Source organism: Rissa tridactyla, chromosome 21, assembly GCF_028500815.1.
Source record: "Rissa tridactyla isolate bRisTri1 chromosome 21, bRisTri1.patW.cur.20221130, whole genome shotgun sequence".
Taxonomy (NCBI): domain Eukaryota; kingdom Metazoa; phylum Chordata; class Aves; order Charadriiformes; family Laridae; genus Rissa; species Rissa tridactyla.
The window spans coordinates 1,190,937-1,205,019 of record NC_071486.1 but is presented as its reverse complement, the minus strand read 5'-3'; positions in this window follow the sequence as shown (position 1 = coordinate 1,205,019).

Genomic DNA, 14,083 nt, shown 5'->3' with positions numbered 1-14,083 from the left:
CATCATTGGAGGGGTGTTTCCAGTCCTGACAGAGGTTCCTTCTTTGATGAAAATAAAATGAGAAGACTAAGGTGAGCTATATTCAGCCAGAAATACGTTTAAATCAGAGGGGAATGTCTGTCTGGCATAGATAGTTTTAACTATTTAGAAAGGAGTAAATTGCTTGAGACTATTTGTTTTAGGGTTTGTAGGATGTATCGACTGATGCCTTATTGGCATCATGGAGATGTGGTGGAATGGCTCCTATGAGTGGAGTGTTGGAATGGAGGGATACAGGTTTGTCAGGAAGGACAGGCGGGGGGGACAGAATCCCAGAATGGTGGGGGTCGGAAGGGACCTCTGGAGATATTCTCATCCAACCCCCTGCCAGAGCAGGGTTACCCAGAGCAGGTTGCACAGGAATGCATCCAGGTGGGTTTTGAATATCTCCAGAGAAGGAGACTCCACCACCTCTCTGGGCAGCCTGTGACAGGGCTCTGCCACCCTCACAGGAAAGAAGTTTTTCCTTGTGTTGAGATTGAATTTCCCATGTTCTGGTTTGTGCCCATTGCCCCTTGTCCTGTCACCAGGCTCCAGAAGAGCTGGAGACCTTCGAGCCCCTTCCAGTCCCTAAAGGGGCTCCAGGAAAGCTGGGGAGGGACTCTGGAGCAGGGAGGGGAGCCTTGGGACGAGGGGGAATCGTTTTAAACTGGAAGAGGGGAGCTTTAGATGAAATATTGTGAAGAAACTCTTTGCTGTGAGGGTGGCCCCCTGGCCCAGGTTGCCCAGAGAAGCTGTGGCTGCCCCATCCCTGGAGGGGTTCAAGGCCAGGTTGGACGGGGCTTGGAGCAACCTGGGCTGGCGGGAGGTGTCCCTGCCCAGGGCAGGGGGTGGCACTGGCTGGGCTTTAAGGTCCCTTCCAACTCTAACTGTTCTATGGTTCTATGACTGTGGAGACTGACAGTCCTTAAAATGTCCCACAGTGCTCCACTGTGAATTGCAGTTACTGATATAAAAGTGTTTTATCATCTCATTGCTGTAATGTTTAAAATACTGACCCTGCCACGGCCGTGTTCCCCTCACACTCAGCTGAAGTCTGATCCAAGGAAATATTCCATGAGAATAATCCTGGGTATTAGATGCACAAGGGACTTCTAATTCCTTCCTCCTACTCCAGCGTTGCCAAGCGGAAGAACCTCTTTGGTGCTAACTCGCCGCTCTCACTTCAGAGCAGAACTTTAGGCTTGGCTATGAGATCCTGTCAATGTAGTGAAATGACTGAGTTTTTACAGGTTTAAAAGCCAGATGATCATGGGGATTTTATGTTACCAACTTTCCCAGCACGATTGGCAAGGAGGTATTTTTGTCTTCTCTGACATGCCTGTTGTCACAGCAATCTGTTTTTCTGTGTTCTTTTGCAGCCCAAAGGTACATATCACTGCTTCTTGTGTGGCTGGAGTAAGCTGGCTAGACACCTGGAGGAAGGAGCCTGAACTGGTGACAAGACACTGAGCAATCCCTTGGAGTAAGTAAAGGAGTGGCCCAGGCAGCTGAGACACAGAATGCAGGGATCAGGGTTTTTTTAGGTGAGTGCCTCAAAGACAGACCCACCAAATACAAGATGAGCTTGAAAGTTGCGTTTCAGTTTCAAGTCCCTTTTTCAGGAGTCTGGTTTCTGATTCCTTGGGAGGGTTATCTGTGTGTGCATTTCCTTCATAGTTATGGGGAGGATCTCACACACAACTGTGTGTGTGAGTCCAGGAGACTGTTTTCTGTTTCCTTTCTTGCTGGCTTTCCCCCTGCTCAGCAGCCTTTTTGTCTCTCCCAGGTAACTCAGACACAGTGGGCTCAGTTATCTTCTGAATGTCATCCCTGTTGCTGTGTTTAAAGCCCAGCAGCGGTGGGAAAAGAGAGAGTGTGGCTGGAGGGAGCAGGATTTGCTGCTTTGTTTCTCCCTACCTGTTGCTCAGCCTCGTCCTCACTCCTAAGTGCATCACTATACGGATCAAACAGATGTGGTCATGTTTCCTGAATTTCTTGGTGCGCTGAACACAGGTCCCTTCAAAAATCTAGCTCCAGTAGTGGGTCCTGAACCCTTAGAGATCTTGCCCTGGATTCTGAGTAATTTGGGTTGATGTTTGCCGCTGAAACCGGCCTGCAGAGGTCTGTGACTTGTACAGTGGTCTGGCAGGAGGCTGATTGTACCTTGGAGACTGCAGGACTAGCAATGCCTTTGTGGGGCTGTTCATTTCTGATTTCTGCCTCTCGCTTTGTTGGCATCAGGCAGGTGACAGAGGTGCCTCAGAGAAGCTTACCATAGGCAGTGTCCTGGGAGAAGAGGCCCAACACAGTTCATCTGTCATGGAGGGAGGGATTCGGAGATCAGCATAGGAAACAAAGAAACACAAATATGTAGAAAAGGGGAAATTCATCAGGTGTCGCTGTTGATGCCCTGAACTCTCCCCTTACTGATGTAACTAGTCCTGACTGGTATTCGTGGTGTCAGCTTTTGAAGGACAGGTGGCATTTTTGTTAACATGACCAGTGGCTAAAGACACGCAAGAACAGCTTGTCCTTGTTCTTTCTGGAAACGGGTGTTAGCGACTTCACTGTAAACCTTCTTCCGGCACAACGGTGGGGTCATATCAGCTGCCAGATATTTAAAGGGCAATTTATTTTAAATTGTAAAGAAACAGATTGACTTGTAAATATCTTAGAGATACATCCTACCATTATAAAGGGCATCCTATAATTCAGGGAACACTTCATTCTTCACCTGCAACAAAAGGATCTCGTCTTTCTATTAAGCATGAAATGAAATTTGCTCACAAAATGCTTTCAGAATTTTAAACTGACAAGAGAGGATGCAAGGGTGCTTGGGCATTGAGCCAGCCTCCTTGAGCTCTCTTCCTTGCGTGGGATGGTTGATTACACCAAGGAGTAGCAATTCTTCTCTCCTTTGCTGTCAGCTGCCTTACAGCTCCAAGAAAGTGGTTTCTGGTGACATCCCTCAGTTTCCTTAATCAAATGGTACGCAGCAGTGCTATAGGGTTTCTGTGAGGGTGACTGAAGAACTTGTGAGGGTCACAAGAACTGCTTGTGAGAGTACGTTAAGATTGCAACATGAAAGGCCTGACGATCTTAAAAAGTTGCGTAGAAGCCTTGTAGAGATTTCTGAGCATATGTTAATGAGCAAACATTGTCAATCACAGGCAGGAGCAGCTGGTGTGTGCGTGGGGGTTGACAGAAGATGTGGCTTTCCCAGCATGCTGGACTCTGATAACCCAGGAGATACAGTGTCAGTATGTGTCCTTTGGTCATGCACAGACAGGCTGGCGTTGTGAAGGACCCTCTGTCAAACATGACTTCCCATGGGATGAACGGGGTAGAGAACAACCATTAGCCTAACAGCCATGAAAGGATAAATCTGGACCATGGAATTTGGTGTTGGGTCTCACGGCTCACAGCTGTGTAGCAATTGCTCACTTGCACCTTGAAGTGCGATGGTGAGGAGATTCGTAGTGTTGGTGGCAGGGTGTCTCTGGGGCGGCGAGGGGGAAACAACTCAGACATGGCTGATGTCCCAAAGGGCTTGAGTCATGCTTCTCCACCTTAGTTGCATATAACCATTTCGTAGGCTGCTTCTGCCCCTGTTGGAAGCCATTTCCAGTCTAAATATTCACAGTTTACAAAGACAGCTGAGGAGAAAGTCCTTGTCCAAGTTCTCTTGTGGTGCTAAGACTAGAAGAGAGAGCTGCTACACCCCAGGGCAGTGCTCTAGCCACTGGCCCACACTGCTTCCCTCTGCTTGAGTTCAGTAAAGAACGAGCAAAGAACAGAGGCCTTGTTAGAGGGAAAAGGGAATTCCCTGTGACCAGAGTATTTTTCAAGAGCCGATGCTCTGTCCTGGAGCCTGTGAGCCTGTGTGATGATGCAGCCCTACTGTGAACCACATAGGAGCTTAAGAAGTGGTCTCATCTGCTGGAGCTGCCATCTGAAGGGGTAGGGGAATGCGTGCTTATGGAGCTGGGGCAGATAGAGACTTTGCAGAACCAGACACGTAACTGTTTTTTCATCTTCTAAGACACCGGCGTAGAGCTTACAGAGCATTTGGGTATATAGCTGTCTGTGAAGCATCAGTGACAGCCTTCCTGCTATCCTCCCACTGATGTCTGTGTGCTTTTGAGGGGAAGAGGGGGAGGAATAAAAACAGGCTGGTTGTGATGGATCATATTTGTGAGACTGAAGGGCTACAGCCGCTGGTGAGAGTCCTCTGCTGCTGGTTGCTTTGTACCCATCTCTGCACTGCACGGGCTTCCCTGTAAGTCTCCTCCTGACTTGGCAGAGAAACACTGCAGTTGGCACCCTTTTCTGTGACACCTGGTTCAGCCAAAAATAAGTTTCTTCCAAGATTTTTGATGGAATGGCATGAAACACTGCAATATTTAGGCCTAAGTGTATTATTGGCTCAAAACTGAGCCTGCTGTGGCTCAGTTTTACCTTCTAAGGTCATGCTCCTGCTGGGCTGCAGTCATCCCAGCCCACCTCATGCTGTGATCTGCTCCTGTGAACTTCGTCAGCTAAGAGCTATTGAGCTGGGCTGATAGTCAGGGATCTCTCCTGGTTCAGAGCCAGGGAAAATACTTCACGTGAGACCAAGGAAGTCTTTCCTGCCAGAGGTCACTGCTTTGGGGGCAGCTTAAAGCCAAGTCCCTGTGGTTTGGAAGGGTTGCTTGGTGCTGTTTTGGGAGCAGCAGTATTGGACCAGGTGTCTCAGCCCTCTTGCAGCTTACACAGACGGGGTTTTGTTTCCCTAAAAATTCCCAAGTCTCAACTGGATGCGGGATTCATCATCTTTTGACCTGCCATTCTGAGCCACTGCTGAACAGCTGCTCTGTTTTGGAAAGGGTGAAGTGATTTCTGTGGAGACCCCTGGGCAGGATGAATTTCCAGTGTGTGAAAGGGCTGGTGGGACTGGGAGGGGGCTGTGGTTATAGGATCCCATCTGTACTCGTCTCCCTTGGAGCAAGGTGCTCTGTAGAAATGTTAGTAGCAACTTGGAGAAATGATTCAGTTGCATTTGGAGGAGGCAATTTTCAATGTAAGTAAAGTGTATGCTCAGTTTCTCTGGCAAAGAAGAGAATGCAAAAATGTTAATAAGTGAGCAAGTTCCCTCAGTACAACCCAAATGCTGTGCCTTCTCAGCTGTGCCATCAGCTTTTAATTTGGGAGTCCCCACGTGGGCCATTCCTACGTATCCATCAATGTGGATGGGAGTTTTGCCTCTCACTTCAGGGCTGAGCCTCAAGGAGGTGAGCAATAGAGGCTCCAGGTACAGTAGCTTGTCATCTTCTGTGCGGACTGGCACTAGAGAGGGCTGTCTCCTTGGAAAAAGAACAGGGAGGGGTCATAAGCCTTCTGTTTCTATATTACTTGGAGGAATTAAAATGTAAGCCAGAAAAGCAAGCACTGACATGCAGGTGAGAAGCTGCTGCACCTTAATACAAATGCAAAGGTATATTTATATGGCATTATATCAGAGCATCCAGCCAAACAGCAGCTTCTCTCTTTGTGTAATAGCGATGCGTAGGACAGGGTGCAAGAGCTGTGCTACTGTACCAGGATTCACTCCCCAGTTTGCCTCGCAGGTCTGTCTGTCTGTGTCTTAGGAACTTCCTGAACCAAAGACCATGGGCTCGTTTTAGTATTTAGTAGCTGCTTGATGATCTTTCCTCAGAGAACAGGCCTAATCCACTGCTGTCTCTGCAGCTCTTGTTATCAGCTGTAGTGGACTACATATATTTATGGTCAATTATAGTGACATATTACAGACACATGATGTCACCCCAGCTGTGCTGAAATGAACCCAAACTGTTGTATTCCAGCTGGGGGACTCCTGTCTGTGAGGCATTGCTTGTGGTGTGGGATTTCCCTGTACGTGATCTTTTCGGGTCAGACTTGCTCCCCAGGAGGCAGTGACACTTTTGTTAAAAAATATTCTATCCTGTCTAAATTAATCTTTTTGTTGCTAATCTTGGAGGTAATAAGATAGCGGTGTGGCGGGCAGTGCTCTCATCACACATGTAGGTTGAATTAAAAATAGACTTTAAAAAATAATTTCTTGGGCCCTTTTAAAATGATCCTGGACCTTTGTCAAGAGAACTCCATGCTTTTTCTCCCCCAGCATTCCTCTCTTCTTGGAATCCTGCTTCCCTTACATCTATTCAGTTACCCTTGCTTGCTGCCGTAGATATTATTTCTCATATTATATTTCACCTTCCCCCTCTCCACGTCCCACTGCAGCCGCTGAACAGGACAATCCCTGTCCCAGTCTCCGCAGCATGAGGGGGGATAATGTTGCTGACAGAAGACTATACGAGGCAATTAACAGCTTTTACCAGTGAGCAGACGCTGATTGGAAAGCAGCTTATTCTGTACTTGTCAAAGAGCCATTCCGTACTTGTCGAAGAGCCTTCTGCTTGGAAGGGAAGACAAAAGAGGACCTGGGCAAAGAAGCTGCTCTGCATTACTGCTGCAGTGGATTTCTGCTTGGTCAGGATTTTTTTCAAGAGTAGGTTCCAAGTGGTATTTTTTGACAGGAGTGGCCTGTGCAAATGTGACACACCACCCATGAACACTCCCACAGCCAAAAATCATGTTTCCTTCCATAGCTCTTTTGGGCTCACTGAAAAAGGAGTGTGTAATGCAGAGCAAGAATCAGCCTCTGGCTGTAGGAGTAAAGAACGTCTGTGGAGGGAGGTGTTTGCCCTTTCTATGGAAACATGGGTGACCTGCACTGCTGGGACTTGCAAACCACTGAGAGCAGCCTTTGTGCAGAGAGACAGGGATGGGGGCTGCTGTGTCAGAAGGTGTTTGGTGCAATACTGGAAGATACTGGTAGGTACTGGAAGGTGCTGCTAGGCAGGTAGTGGTATCCTACTTCAGAACGCACTAGAAGTGATGGAAAGGCTGGCACCAAGGTCAGTGAGCACTGCACCCGGCATCCCGGTCATCTCCTGAACCTTGCCATCAGCTCAGCACAGTCTGCTGCAGGGATCTGGGGTCTCCGCTGGAGCCTCGCTGCAGGCGTTGGTGCGGTGGGGACCTGTGCTCCCGAGGTGACAGGAGAGCTGGAGAAACGCCCAGAGCCAGCCTGCTCTGGAGGGAGCTCTGGATTGATTAGTGATCCGCCAGACTGCCCCAACCTTGCAGGGTCAGGCCTCTGCTGCCTAGTGGCGTGGTGTTTACTTACCACTAACTCCCTCCAAAGGCATGCCCTAGCCTAACAGATATCTAGCGGGTGGCAGTGTACATCCCCTGTTCCTCTCCCAGTTGGCCCTATTTATAGATTTCAAATGTTGGCAGGCAGGTGAAGTGAGACATCTGAAGAATGAGGGACTGTCACTGAGACTGCAAGGGTATTTATCTGAGTTGATGAAACTTCTTGTCATTGCACAGTATCAGGAACTCTGCACATGTGTTGTGGATCATCATTTCCAGGGCATTGGTGGGCTTGTTATTCAGTACAGAGCAAACAAAACATTGTTAGAGTGGGAAGAGGGATTTCTACCTGAATAAATTATACCCAGTTATCACCACCTGGATAGCAGTAACACCAGGAAATTTCTCCTGAGGGCTAAGATAACATCTGTCCCTTTCTATTTCAACAGCTTGATCTCCCAGAGCAGTATCGTTTGTCTTTTCTACGCACGAAGTGCAAGCTGAGGGAAAGCCCACTCAGCTGCATGTGAGAAGGGCTGAAATCTCTCCCTGGTGATTTAAAGCCAGTGGAGAGTGTCTCCATTATTGCCCCATTGCTTCTTTTGTCATATCTACAGAAAGCTACTGCTGGTGCAGTTGCTCAGCAGGAACCTTTGCTGCCTGCCATTCAGTGCTTGGACTCTTGGAGGAGGGCCCTGGGTGTGCTGTGAGCCCCCCTTAGATCTCTAGAGGTCTCCTACCTCAAGCGCAACAGAAATAGGGAAAATTCTCCTGAAAACTGATCTTGCTGCAATGGGCAGATTTCACAGTCCCATCCCAGTCTTGATGACTCTTTCCTTGTTGGGGAATACTCATGACTGGAAATAAAGGGGTGGCCAAGTTGTCCATTGGAGTGGTGGCCAGGTCTGCAGGGTGTCCCACTGGCAGGGTTTACCACTGCATTCACAGTAACCAGCTCGTACTGGTGCAGAGAGCTGTGATCCTGTAAAACCACTGCCGTTTTTTCTGCTTGCTCCCGTGACAGAGCTCTGGCCTGCCAAAAATACCTTAGCAGTTAGAGCTCTGGAAAATTTCGGGCTTGGGCTAGAGACTTCTGAAGTCCCTTCCATTCTGTGATTCTGTGTTTTATGACACAAACATGACTCGAGGCATTGCACAGGGACCAGTGACCAGCAGAGCGCCATTCTTTAGGTGTCTTTTCCAGAAGGGATTTATGTCAAACCCAAAGCAGCTAATACTTAAGAGTCTCTGCAGACTAATCTGCTGTTTGCCCCAAAGCAATCTCGTACCACCCACACCAGACAAGTAGTGGTAAGGCAGGCACGCACACCTTGAACTCTCGCAACCCAGGCAACCTGCAGCCCAGGTGGTCCCAAGCAGTGCTACCACTGCTCCCTGGGCCACCTCCATCACAGCTGCTGATGACAGTCTATCTACTTCTGCTGGCTGAAGGTGCTCTCCTGCTCCTCAAGACCCAGGAGGCATCTACCACAGTTTAGAGAGCCAGGGCTGGAGCAACAAAGCAGCCGTAAAAGAAAGGGACTTCATTTCATTACTTTTTCTTCTCCTTTGACAAATATTTCAGTGCAGTACCTTTTAATTCACATTAATTGGCCTGTGTATGCAATTTCTTCCAAAGTCAGTCCCTTTTATGGGGTCCTTAGGTCTCTCTGCACGGATGAAGAGCTAGATTCTGTGTGTGTACAGTCCTGTTCCGGGGCAGAGAAATTAATTTATTCACCCTCCTCAAAGGGCTGGTGAAATACCTTGGTGCTGGTCACTCACCTGAGCATGACCAGGAGCTGGAAGGAGCCAGCTGGCAGGATGTTAATGGCAGCACTAGTTTATTCTCTGAAGAGGCCATAGAAACACAGCACCAGATCAAAGCAGGGATCCAGGTCCTCCAGGATCTCGCCTCTCCCAGTGCCAAGAGTGGCAGCCATCATTCTGCATGCTCCTGCAGGAGAGGCTGCCCTGACCTCCAAGCTCTTCTTTTCTTTTGGGCAAGCCCTGCAGAGCAGTAGTCCCCATCCACCCATTAGTCCCAGCCCCTTGAAGATCCTGTTCAGGTCACCCTGTGTACGCCACCCAAACAGGCTGCCAAAAGCTGCAGTCACGTGTGTGAAGATAGAGGGCAGTGCCAAGGAGCACTACAGCAGGGAAGGTGGGTTCCTGCTTCCCCTGAGACCTTTATTTCTGAGTGTGACAATGCTGAAAGCTCAAATGGGCTCTCAGACCTGACTGGCCAGTGGATGGGGGCTACCACCCATCTTCAGAAGATGGTATAAGCCATCTTCAGCAAAGTTTATTGAGCCTGTGTGATCCAGAGTGTTGAAGGGACGGTGTACACCCAGCGTTTTATCCTGAATTGTTCTTTTGCAGAGGAACATTTCACTGATCAGAAAATCAGACCCTCTTCTCTGTGTGCTAGTTTAGGTGCTGGCAGCTGAGCCTGCAGAGGCAGTGGTTAGTGCTGCAGCCAGGCTCAGCTTTCCTTCTCCAAATGTGAGGCCGTAACAGCGGTGGTGGGCAGACAGAGGGAAAGGGCCCTGAGGAAGGCGAGGGGAGAGCGGGTGTGTGCCCCTTCTCCACAGCCGCCTCCCACTGCAAAGGTGTTTATCCTAATGACAAGTGCTGTGGTCCTTTCATAACTGCTGCATTAGCAGAGGATCAAGTAGCACTTAATGGGAGCAGTCTCCCTCATGAAGTATGATTGAAAAGGTCACCGAGGTGGAAGGCTAAATATTTGCAGCAGGCTGACATAAGCCTTGGCTTCTGATTGACAACAGGTGTATATTTTATGGGCTGCCCTCCCCATCCAGCATTTTTGCTGCCCTCCCCTCCTTCCATGTGTTGGCTCAATGTTTTGCAGCGGCGCCTTGGAGCATCTGCTGGGCTCAGGAGGTGGCAGACAGGGGGAATACAGCCTGGCCACAGAATTCAGGGAAAAGGGCATTTGGGGCCAGGTGTTGGCTTCTGAATTAGCCAAAGCAAGGGAGTCAGGTGAGGTGTAAACAAAGCTTTTGTTTACACGTGAAACGTCTCCGAGCTGAATTTGTGGGTTGACTATGGCTGGGCTCTTCACTTTAACAGTACGATAAATAGTTTTATTCCTCAAGGCTACTGATTTTGCTCCCTTCTGCTGGCCCTAATGGTGGGTTTGCTGAAATGAGGTTGCTGGGTCTCAGCCAACCTATGTATTGAACACCTCCAGTTTGTCCAAGCCAGCTGAAATCTTACTACTGCCCCTGGCAAGCCCGTCCCTGAGGTCACGGACACATATTGATTGCTTTGCATGTCTTCTCACCCTACTCTCTTGCTGCTTTTGGTGTCCCATCTGTCTTATATGCTTTCATATGGGAGAAGGCAGGGTATTCAATCCAGGCCAAGTTGCTGATGACAAGCTAATTAAAGATCTAGCAAGAGAGGAGTAGCCTAATGAGGGAGAAGTGGGAGGCAGGGCAGTTTGCCAGGACTGTGTTGTGACACTCTTGCTTAGTGGAGCTGATTGTGCGTTGTAATTGATGGTTCAAGGGAGCTATTCACCGCACAGACTGTAGGGCAGGGGAACAGAGACCTCTTTTGATGGTGTGCTCTGAAAGGCTGTGATGGGATCACAGCTCCCCCGGTCCAGTTCTTCCTCTACGATGCCAAGTAAATAGCTTTAACATGGAGTTGTGCTGTCTTGCGCTGTTGTAATAGGTGATCTGGAAAGTATGCTACGGCCGTGTTAGTGGAGACAAAAAGCCTCGAGGAGGAATGACATCTTCTTGGGACTACTAGTGGTCATGCTGAAGGTCGTGTGCTACCCAGCAGCCCTGATCATGAGCCAGTTCACCGTCCTGCTGTGTACAGTGCACAGAGAACAACAGCCAGCGTGAAAGGGAGGTAGCTTCTGGCCCTGGCTGGAGTACATGCTCTGCTGGATCATTTCATCAGGAACGTGCGTGCTGGGAACTCGTGGGATAACGTGGGCTTGGCCCAGCCCATACTCGCAGGGAGTCAGGGGCAAATGGCCAGGTTACAGCAGTTTGCTGGCGGGAGGCTGTGGGCAGAGCTGCGTAGCAGGACACTGGTCTCAGTGCCCCACCCTGTGCCTGCTTCTCCCACTTCATCCAAATTAGTCAAAGCAAGACAATTCTGCACCTCTGAGGGATGCTGGAGTGTGAGGAAAAGCTGACTTATGAGTATGAAGAGACTTTTATTTGTTTTTGCTTTCTGGCTACTGTTTCCGTGATGAATTTCCTTTCTGAATGGTGGCACTGAGATTCCTTTGATTCACAACCAAATTAGTCAGTGTATCTCACCAAACATGGAGAACTGAATCAGAGAGCCTCTGGATGCTCTCTGTAGCTCTGAAGGGGACTGTGGACTGGAGAATGGTCATGTCAGGTCTTGTGTGTTTTGTCTGGAGAGAGATTTTTTTCTAGTAGTTGCCTCAGGAATGCTCATTTCTCATGTTAAAACAATCATGCAATAGCTCTGTGTTTCCCATCTCCTCAGGTTACCATCTGGGGATTCATGGTCCAGCAAAATGTTCTTAACCAAAAGGCACGGTACAAGTGCTGTTGTTGTTGTTGTAGCAGTTGTGTTTGGCACAGGCCTCTGCCAGGGAGATCTGTTTGCAGAGAGAGCTCCTGCCCTTGAAGTCAAGTGCCCAGGAGTCTCAGTAGGTGCACACAGCCACATTCACACTGTCCTCCCTGCAGCTGCGACCTCTCCTCGCAGCTTCTAAAATTCCTCTCACCAGGGGGTTATTTCCTTATTATTGACAGCTGTTTGGACAGACAGATGCGGTGAACACTTACAGAGCCACTAGGACTGAAAACTTTTATGCATAACTATATCAAGAGGTGTTAAAACTGGCTGTGTGTAATTTATAGCCTGCTCGGCCCACTAGACAGAGCATGCTGGAGCATTAGCTCTGCTGTCAGCTCAATTGTCAGCCGGATGCCGAAGGAGGTGGAGTGGATACTCTTTGGGTCACAGCTTCCCGCATTCTTGATTGCAAATGAGCGGAGTCATGAACCCTAAGACAACTGTTGTGACTCTTAGACCCTGAAGCACTCAGCAGGTCCCAATAAAATGCTGTCACGCAGACACGCACACAAAATACGTACACACACATGTACACACCAAATGATGGAGGAATCGTCACTCTCACTGGCAGAGAAGACAGACACGCAAAAGTGGTATTTCTGTTTGGATGAAATACCAGTCTGTGATTTCTATCTAAAGGATGTGGAGGTCTTCCTATAGCAGGTAAGAATTGGGACCTCCTGTTCTAAGGGCTTCGCTGGCAGGGATGCTGGTGGCGCCTAAACTTGTGTAATGCTGCCTTCTTAGTTCAAATGAGTGCACTGTCTTTCTTAAGGCTTTCTTCATTGCCCGGCTGCTGGCCCGCTATATGGGTGCCCTATCATGCAGTGCGCAAAGTTCACTATAGTTTGGCTATTGAAAGAGAATGCCCAAGGGTAGGGACAACAAATTGCCAAAATAACTGTACAGCAAGTCACTCCCCACTGGCATTTACAGCAGCCAAGAGTTTCTGAGTTCAGTGTCTCCTGGCCATTTGTCCTCCCAGACTTCGTTCCTGACCTTAGAAAAGACCTCTGAATTTGAGTGGCAGAAAGTTGTGTCACAGAGTTCCCATTATAAAATAAATAAGTCTGTGTTAAGTCTGTCAGATACTCCGCCTTATTATTCCAGCTAGGAGGCAGTGTTAGCCAGATCTGATGGTTAAAAATCTCCTGATATTCCTCTTTATCGTCATTTATTTCCAATTGTCCTTCTGTCACCCTGTCCTCCCTTTTGGTATTTACCTTTGTAAGGTATTTAATAGTTTTTTTCCCCCATCTCTCTTTTGTTGGGTGGAACAAACTAACCTTATTCAGTCCTTTTTAACACAGCTTGCCCTCCACTCCCTTGAGCAGCCCATGGTGCCGTCTCCATACAGCTTCCTACTTGAGCAAATCATTCTTGAATATGGACAAACAGCAGCATTCCCCGTGTTCTAGTGGAGGCCTCAAAAGTTGAGATCAAAAGCTGACAGTGATATTTTTCTAACAGTAATACTTTATCAGCTTGTGCTGGAATTGCATTTGGAGCTTTCTTTCCCCTGTAGTTCCCAGTAATTCCCATTTCTGTATCCTCTGTTCTCAAGTCAGCTTTGTCCTCATCACTATCACCATCATTATTATTTAAAACTAAGGCTTCACCACATTCTCACCCCCTCAACATGGCAGAGTGAACCCATTTCATCATCTTTTCTTTTTTTTCTAGATTTTTTCAGTGTTTGTTTTAAAGAATTTGTACAATCCTACTTAGGTTGATGTTTGTCAGTTCTTACTTAATCACAGCACATCTCGATTTTGAAAACATACCAGGTTGGAAAAACCTAATAAACATCCTTTTTCAAACTCATCAGGACAAAAAACCTGTCAGAATCTGTAGTTGTGAAAAAGGCATGAAAGGAGTACACCAGGAAATTAAGGTCATAGCAAAAAAACCCCCAATATTTTCTTTACATTTGTGTTCAGTGTGGAGGTCCCTTCACACCTATTTGTGAGTGTCTCCACTGGAGTCTGTCTCCGACTCAAGTCTCAGAAAGTTATGGACCATAGAGATGAAATTAAACCAACAGATCTCAAGGACCAGATGGATGCAAATCTGCCCCAATGTAGGGATGAAATAACTGAACTACTATTTTACACTTAAAATTAACTTTGTACCGTGACAAAGACTTGAGGATTAGAGTCGGGGCCCTGAGTGCAGTAACAGGGCACAATGGCCCTGGCAGCAGTCGTGGGGTTTGTTTGGTTTTTTTTTTCAATAGAATGTGTTGGGTTGGAAGGGACCTTTAGAGGCCATCTAGTCCAACCCC